Below are 7,429 nucleotides of genomic sequence, written 5' to 3'. Positions count from 1 at the left end.
CTAGTTTTAGTTTTCATTTATTTTCAACATAGTGGGGGATATACTAATTAGGTATATTGTTATATCATTAAAAAAAAGAAAAGTCAATAAAATGACATCACTCTAAAAATATCCATTATGGATGAAAATCTAGTTATGTATTTATAATATTAGAAACTTGATGAAATAATATCACATGAACTATAAAGCATGTTATAAAATTCTTTTATTGAGTTCCATAAAATTATATTTTACAAAATGATAATTGAAAACTTTAAAATTGGTTAAATTTATCATTAGCTTTTGAGGTCTTCGTAGAGTTTGTATATCTACGTACATGTCTTTTTATCTAATATGAGATCTTATGTTTCCCATTATCTCAACCTCCTATTATTGTCACCTAAGTCAACGATGATCAAGAGTTGAGATATTTGTATTAGATCTATATTTATAAACCATACAACACTTTATCTTCCTCATCCATTACATTCTAGATCATCACAATGCATTACAATCTCTAAAACTATTTATTAGCCACTGTATGTCCTAACAACCATCACCCCACTTGTCTAAACAAATTTCTATAAAGTTTAATTATTCAATTTTTTTCATTACAATCCATTAGATCATAACCAACTTTGTCTACATTATTCTTGCAAATGATATTAATCAATCATTAAATATCATTGTGTCTAACTATTCACTTTGTACATGTCACCTATATTTACTCTACTACTTTTGCATTTTCTTAAAGTTATATTCTAGGCCTTCCAAAGGATAACTCTATTGAAGAACATAATATTCCACTTTCCTTAGAAGGCACAAGTTAAAAAAAATTGTATGGTTATTTCCATCATACACATTGTCACATTAAAATCTCCTTAAATCCCAACTTTTCATTCATTTAAGTGAAGATAAAAATTTCAAAACCACTCCCCTCAACTTCTATGTAATGAGATAAAAATATGCTAAAATTGAAAAAGAAAGTTGATGCTTCCAACTCTTTGTGATGAGGAAGATTTATTATGATGCAACCTGTTTTTATCTTAAATTACTAATTTCCTATTAGATTTGCACTGGTTTAAACATGTATAATATTTTATTTGAGCTAGGTGGTAATTTTTAAAATACCAAAAAGAACTACTTTCAAGTGGACAAATGAATGCTCTAGGGTACGGCTTTATACACTAAATCTTAGCATTTAAAATTCAAATCTCTCGTACATGAATCAATAAGTAATAACTTGTTAAGATTAGGTCCATTTGGACCTATAATTAAATTTGACTTTGGAAAAAAGAAGATTAGAGTTATTCTAGTTATTTTGATTCAAATCAAGGTTTTCAAAAATCAATACTAGGTTCATAAGTGTAATTTTGGTTGTGGAGCACTTTGAGTTTGGAGAAAGAATGTTAGAGTCGCGCTAGCAATCTTGATCACTAACAATTTGAATTTAGAAAAAGAAGGTTAGAGTCATGCTAGCAATGCTGAGAAATACTTATATCTTTTGTAATTGACTTTTTGGGCCTTCTACCTTTATGCAACCTAGGTATGACTTAGATAGATGACCTACGACTGATTTCTAGTTTGAATTCTAAGAGCATTCTAATTTTTCCATCATACAATCTTTTGGACTGAGGATGATTTTCACATGTCATATTACATATCTTTTTTATATGAATTGGTTTGTAATTAAATCACAATGTTTATTATGGAGTATTTGTATTAGCTTCAAATTTTTATAGCCTTTAGGCAAGTTAGTTGTTGGTGGGATTTTTTTAATATGATATTTTTAGCCCAAGTTATAAGGGCATGTTCCTAGATCCAAACATATTTTTTTGCTAGTTTTGATACGAGGCTTCTTATACTTGCTACCTATTTTAATGGGTATTCTTAATGACCTCTTGATTATGTAATTTTTTGTATTTGCTAAGGATAGAGGGCTTTCTTGTTAGTTCTTTCTCTCACGAACCTTAAACCAGTGTTATAATAATATTAATTTAGTGGCTTGTCATTTTTGCCAAAAAAAATAAATTAAGAAATTCTTAAAAAAAGATTGAATCCAAACCATTTCAAAATAAAGATTTAAGATTGCTCAAATAAATTAGATGTTAATTTGTAAACTAAAACACTCAAATCAAATACTAATTGTTGTTTCTAGATTTCACCATGTGGGATTCATTTGCATCAATGATATTCCATCATCATCTATCTTTTTTGACACTCTTTTTCATCCTTGTAATGGATCATGGTGTGTGATCTAGAATGTTGATGCAAAAGATTCTCACACAGTTCAATCCAAAAATAGTTCACTTTTTATCAACATGGACAGTAAAAAATTAATATCTTGAAATCAAATTCCAAATTATTAAATAAAATCAATACTTTAAACAAACATAACAACATAAAGTTGAACATCATGTCTTTATGACAAAATGTTGATGAGGACAATGAATAGGATAATCATGAACTTGCTATTTTCTTTAGATAACACTAGAATAAGGTTGTGAATGATGATGGGCTTTGTACTAGACCCTAGTATTGTCCAATCCTTTGGTTGTATTCTTGTGAGGATTTTATGTTTTTGTTGTTGTTTGGCCCTTGCAAGAGTTATCAATAGATTGTCTATCACCACTCCTTCATTAATTGGTTGAATTATCCATTTTTATTGCTAATACATTTAGTCTAACTAACTTGTCTAGTTTGTATGCTCTTTGAACACCCAATTTTTAAACATACTAAATAGTACACTTTTCCCTCTGCATTTGTTTATAAAACGTCAACCCCACGCAAATCTAACAACTTAAACAAATATTTTAAAAAACATTACTAAATATACACTCTTTTTTATCATTTTATATCAAAAGTCAGATTGTACAATTAAGCAACTAGCTTTTCATCTACTGAAACAAGCATGCGCATTAATTTAAAAGATCTCACACCTCATTCTCCAGAGTCAACCATTATCCTATTCCCTTAAAGCTCATCACATAAACATTAATTATTCGCCTTAACCCAGCAATTCAGCTCATTAGCTCCTTGTTTAAGGCAAGAAAGCGAAAACAATTAGGTCGGGCAAAGAAGCGCCTCATAGTCAACATTGAACATGGTTGGTATGGATCGAAAACGACTGCAGTGACACCACAGAAAAACTCCACCCACCACAAAACAAAAAAACCTCAAATCTCATCTCATTCGATTCATGCCTTTTCAACCCTCGATCCGGCATGTGCCCACAAATTATTATATTTCGACGGGCGACCATTTCTGGTTTCTAGAGCAACCCAAAAGCGGGCGACCGCCATTAGCGGCTCGCACATGATTCATTCAGCCAGAAAAAAAAACCCCAATTTTTTACATCCAGAAACGCCGGGTCAACTGAAGAATCTGGCGGGCATGTAAATTCCTGCTTACGAATCGGGTGAGGTAGTTGAAAGGACAATTGAGATCTTGATGGGCGTGAGGACAAATGGATAACCGTTGAAATGGAAATGGAGAAGCAGATGGAACAAGCAAGCGGGAAGGAAGAAAAGGGGAGAATTCAATGGCCCAAATTGGGCTGGTGAAATTTGTTCACAACGGTCGTGAAGATGAACGCGAGCTCTGATAATGGTGGGAATGGATCGGAGCTGAGCAGGCTGGGGCTCAGCTATGGGATTGTCATAACGGTGGGAACCATGGCGGTTTTAACTACTATTCTGATGGCGTCCTACGTTTGCATTAGGCTGAGGATGAGCAGGGAAGGCGTTCGTGGTGGGAATGACTCGGGCGGAGCAGCGGCGGAGATGGAAAGGGGGGAAATTGGGATTGAGCGGGGACTCGATCAGGCGACCTTGGATAGTTACCCCAAAATGGTGTACTCCCAAAAGAGGGCTTCTTCCAAGGGTGAGAAGGAGAAGGAGAAGGAGAAGGATTGCTGCTCCATTTGTCTTGCAGACTATGTGGATGATGAGGATGTTGTAAGGGTTATGCCTGATTGTGCCCACGTCTTCCATGTTGCTTGCATTGATGAGTGGCTCCGCAGGCACCCCACCTGCCCTGTTTGTAGAGTGGCTTCTCCCCTCACCACGCCCCTCTCTGAGTTCATTCCTCTCGCCAGGAATGACTCGCTGCGCCGTCATTGATTTCTGTACATGGAATGGAATGGATGAATGAATCAATCAATGCCTCGATTTTTATACCTATACGGTTTTGTATTCTTGTTTTCCTTCTCATCTCAATCGTCCTGGATCGGGATTATTCAGTTGTGTTGTTTTTCAATTGAATTTATTGATCCGTATTTCATTGGCGGTGAAGATTTTTCATGTTAATTTGAAAGAACTGATCAGATTATACGTTTTTGGATTGCACTCTGTTGGGCAATTCTCTGGGGATTAAAAACTGAATTTGATTGAAAGAAAATGGAGTTATAGCTTTAGCACGGATCTAACCGGGAGAGATGAATTATCAAACCCATTAACACGAACTTGTCTGAACAGTTTATTTGAGGAAGTGATCTTGATTTCAGATGGAATGAAGGGTTTTTTTGTTTTCTTTGGTAAATAAGTGATCTGGGAATTTAGCAAGTTGTATTACGCTAATCAATTTTGGGTTTTGTTTTCAGGATTTTATTGAAAGATTTTTGCAATTTTGGGAGAATTTTATGCAAATTCATATGTAGTAATAGAAATTTTTTAAGTTTTTATTATTATTGGTGATTGGTTTATTTGTGCATCATTATTACTATTGGGACATTTAGTCACAAGTAATGGCATTTTTTAGTGAGTAATTATTGTTGGACAATATAGCTATAGCGGATATTCAACAACATTCTAAAATGGTACTTTTGGGATTTAGAAGATCTTAGTGCACAAAATTAGCTTAGGGCTTTTCTAGGGTAATTTTTTTTGAGTGATTTATATTATTTTAAAGCCCTTGGTCTATTAGTGAAGATGAATGGCTCACAAAGAGCTCACGAGGGATGAAGTCTTGCTGAGTGCAAGACTCTGACACCATGAGGGATGAGGCCGGGTTCGTAACCGGGTGAGAATCTTCAAGTGGTGGCCTTCGCCGCAGACCTTGTGCCTCGCTAGTCGCAGGTTTGAACCCTCCATCAAAAATAAATAAAAATGTGAATTGATATATGAAATCGAACTTGTGATTCATAGATATGATTTTTTTTTTTTAATGTAAATTAATATATCAATAAGAATTTGTTTGTTATCAATTTAATTTTTTTTATTGTTTCTAGGAGTGACATTTTTTTTAAAGAAATTTTTCTTATTTGTATGTAAGTATGAACATGATAGTTATTAATCTAAATGTTTTAATTGTGATTTTTTAAATTGTTTGTAGGTGTGTAAATATGAATTAATATATAAAGTCAAACTTGTGATTTATAAATTTGATTATCTTTTCTTAATGAATATTTAGTTATCTGTATGTAAGTGAAGAATTTGATTGTTAGTAATTTAGATCTTTATTTTTTTAAATGCAGGTTGTTTTTACGAGTGTAAATATGTGATTTTGAGGGGTTTGATGAGTACAAATACAAATTGATATATGAAATCAAATATCTAATTTGTTGATATAATTTGACTTTTTAATAATAAAAATTATCTCTCTTATGCAAACATTATGAATTTGATTTTTTTTTTTTTTTTTTTATAAATAATAGGTCATTAAGACCAAAAAACAATGGGTATTAACTGAACTTAAGTTTCAAGAGAATGCTCCTTCAAATGTTCTTCATGATATATTGACTTTATCCCATTTTTCATGTTTCCAATTTAAAGCTTTTTCCTTTTCGAAATCCTACAAATTAAAATTGGCTATGATCACCTTGTTAGCGAGTAGTCAAGATTCAAAGTATGCAAATAGTTTGTTCTATAAACAAATCATCAAAGAAAGATTTTTTTTATATATTCATTGCTAGAATACGAAATAGGTTATAGAAAATAAGAAGAGTTCAAACTTCTGATTGCTCTTTACATTTTGAGAAGAAATATGAACAAGCTATTGAGATTGGGACTCTCAATCAGAAATTTTGTCAAAAGGATGGTTGGGCTTAATATATTCGATGTTAATGTTCTCGATATCTTCCCACAAACCAACTTGATCCTCCTTCATAAATTGATCTATCCAATTGTTTCTAGGAGGGATATCTAACGTGAAGAAATTATATTAATAAAAATAAACTACAATTCTTCTTACAACAATTTTCCATTTATTGAATCTCCCTCAGTCTTCAGTGAAAATGATAGGAAATAGCAATACATTGTTTCTTCCAGTCAAATTTATATCATAATTGCATAGTCTAGGGATCATGCAATTTTCATTTATATTGATCAGTACTTTTTCAAGATCACCTAAGAACATATTTTTGAACAATCTTCTGCATAACAATTCTATTTCAAACTTCTCATCTTATATAGTATGGACCATAGCTACAAACATTAAAGTGATGTCTGTAAGGACTCTATATCATGTTAGCATGAATGTTGATGGTATTCCTTTGGGGGAGTATCCTAAGCATTGCTAGAACAGTTGGAGAGATTGTTAGCATAATTGACATGTTGCATTCATGTTTGTGTTTGTCATTGATGTCAGCATAGTATTTGTATATGCAAAAATCTAACCTGCCGGGAGCATGCGTAAACAAACAAACATTAGTAGCATGTGCATTCAAGATAACAAATAAGATTGAAAAAATAATAATTCTACCTGAGTTTTAAACAAATGTGCAACTAACATATTAGAGTCGTCATACAACCTCAAAGTAGCTCAAGAAGGGTGCACATAAGAGGCCTTGTTGGTGTGCTTAAGTGTGAGGGATGTAGATGTGCTCTCCCCATACACAACTATTGAAACCCTTGATGATGAAAATGCAATATGAAATGAATCTATACTAAGAATGTGTGTGAAATACTTCAAGCAATGGCTATGAGTAAGCCACCCTCAAAGGATTCCATGGATATGGAGGCGAATGAAATGCAATGAAGAAAGAAACCTACAACATATTACTACCATGAAACTAATGCAAAAACTAGAAATGTAAGTAATGCAAACAACTACCAAAGGTTAGTTCTAAGCATAAAATCTCTAAAAAGCTCTAGAACTATACTAACATGATAACAATGCATATGGAGGAGATGGAGAAATGCTTGAGACAAGAGCTCTATTTATAGGTTTGAGAGGGGCCTTGGGGAGGTGGCATCTATGTGGCATCCACATAGGTGCCACAAGGGAGACACATGGGCTAAAGGACAAGCCATGCAAAAGTAAAAAAGAGCCTTTATGGTTAAGAGGCTCAAGGTGTGCTCACACGTGTGAGCAACCTTGGGAGAAGGAGTGGGGGGACAAAGGTGTAAATGAAGTGGAAGTTTTATTGGATCATGAGCTTCTCACACGTGTGAGCAAACACTTAGGAGCTAAAGGGTGCTTAGAAAGGTGTTTAGGATAATAAAGTGGGATT

General features: G+C 33.4%; 1 pseudogene across 1 annotated transcript; it reads left to right on the top strand.

Moving 5' to 3' along the window:
- The first annotated feature begins 3,156 nt into the window (after nt 1-3,156).
- On the top strand, nt 3,157-4,314 carry LOC149534826 (RING-H2 finger protein ATL70 pseudogene; annotated as a pseudogene). The gene has a single exon (XR_016357247.1). The product of XR_016357247.1 is annotated as an RING-H2 finger protein ATL70 pseudogene (transcript).
- The last annotated feature ends 3,115 nt before the right edge of the window (nt 4,315-7,429 follow it).

The sequence above is a fragment of the Cupressus sempervirens genome, chromosome 10 (assembly GCF_028749045.1).
Source record: "Cupressus sempervirens isolate cs-2001-9-10 chromosome 10, ASM2874904v1, whole genome shotgun sequence".
Lineage (NCBI taxonomy): Eukaryota > Viridiplantae > Streptophyta > Pinopsida > Cupressales > Cupressaceae > Cupressus > Cupressus sempervirens.
This window is presented reverse-complemented; position numbering and strand designations above follow the sequence as displayed.